Source organism: Erinaceus europaeus, chromosome 4 (assembly GCF_950295315.1).
Source record: "Erinaceus europaeus chromosome 4, mEriEur2.1, whole genome shotgun sequence".
In the NCBI taxonomy this organism is placed as follows: Eukaryota; Metazoa; Chordata; class Mammalia; order Eulipotyphla; family Erinaceidae; genus Erinaceus; species Erinaceus europaeus.
Genome location: NC_080165.1, coordinates 121,762,809 through 121,764,348, shown reverse-complemented (window position 1 = coordinate 121,764,348; position 1,540 = coordinate 121,762,809). Strand labels below are relative to the sequence as shown.

The 1,540-nt window shown below is 38.7% G+C and overlaps 1 non-coding gene across 1 annotated transcript; it reads right to left on the bottom strand.

Annotated features, from left to right (window-relative positions):
- Positions 1–1,179: 1,179 nt before the first annotated feature.
- Positions 1,180–1,286, bottom strand: LOC132538418 (U6 spliceosomal RNA). Its single transcript, XR_009549786.1, has one exon. It is a non-coding gene; the product is annotated as a U6 spliceosomal RNA (small nuclear RNA).
- Between the last annotated feature and the right edge of the window lie 254 nt (positions 1,287–1,540).

The following is a 1,540-nucleotide window of genomic DNA, read 5'->3' as shown; positions in this document are numbered from 1 at the left end:
ATTGGAGAGTAATATTTATGGAATATATATTCCATAACTTCTTTAGCTAGTCATCTGTTGATAAGCATTTTGACTGCTTTCACTCTTTGATTATTGTGAATAATGCAGCTATGAACATAGGGTTACATATGTCTTCTTGAATTAGTGGTTGCATATATTTTAGATAAATGCCTAAGAGTGCTATTGCTGGGTCATAAGATTAATTCCATTTTTATTTGTTTAAGAATTCCCCATACAGTCTTCCAAAGAGGCTATACCAGTTTGCATTATCAATGAACAGTATAACAGAGTCCCTTTTTCTCCACATCTTCTCCAATACCTATTGTTTCCCATTTTATTGATATAAGCCTTCCATCCAAGATGAAGCAAAGAAGAGAAATTCATCATTTTTATTTTATATTATTTTATTTTTATTAATGATTTTGTAGTGATCTACAAGATTGTAGCATAACAGGGATACAATTCCACACAGTTCCCTCCACCAGAGTTCTGTATCCCATCCCTTCCATTGGAAGGTTCCCTATTCTTTATCCCTCTGGGAGTATGGACCAAAATTCTTTATGGGATACAGAAGGTGGAAGGTATGGCTTCTGTAATTGCTTCTCCACTGAACATGAACATTCGCAGTTTGATCCATACTCCTCAGCCTGTTTCTATCTTTCCTAGTGAAGTAATTCTCTGGGGATGTGAGGTTCAAGGACACATTGGTGAAGTCATCTGCCCAGGGAAGTCTGGGCAGATAGCATCTGCAACTTGGTGGCTGAAAGGTGGTAAGATATAAAGCAGGACTCCATGGCCTGGTGGTGGCACACCTGCTTGACCATACATATTATAGTGCCCAAGGACCCTGTTTCGAGCCCCTGGTCCCCACCTGCAGGGGGAAGCTTCACGAGTGGTGAGGCAGGACTACAGGTGTCTATCTCTCTCTCCCCTCTCCATTTCTGATTATCTCTATCCAATAAATAAAGATAATAAAAAAATTTTAATTAAAAATAAATAAAGCAGTACTCCAGATGACCTAGTGAGGTTTGTATTGTTATGTGAAAAACTGAGAAATGTTATGCATGTACAAACTATTGTAGTCACTGTCAAATGTAAAACATTTATCCCCCAATAAAGGGGGGGGGGTAAGCAAGACACATTGTTTAATATACAGGAACCAAAAGGTTAGAACAGAAAAAATGTATGCAATGCTTAATGATTTCGTGTGTCATCCTTGTGCAAGGGCCATGCTAATCTTCTCTGTATTGTTCCAAATTTAGTACGTGTGCTGCCAAATCAAGCACAACTTCTCCATTATTAACAGCTGCATAGAATTACAGTGTGTATGTACCATAACTTAGCATTCACCTGTCATTGGGCATCAGGTTGCGTTGAAGTGTGTGCTATTACAAACTGTGCTACTATGGACATAGGTGTGTATGGGTGTTTACAGACAGATATTTTTAACATGCAGAATGAAAATGAACCACCACAGTTCATCATATACAAACAAATTCCAAGGGTCAGGTGGTGGCACACCTGGTTAAGCGCACACAGT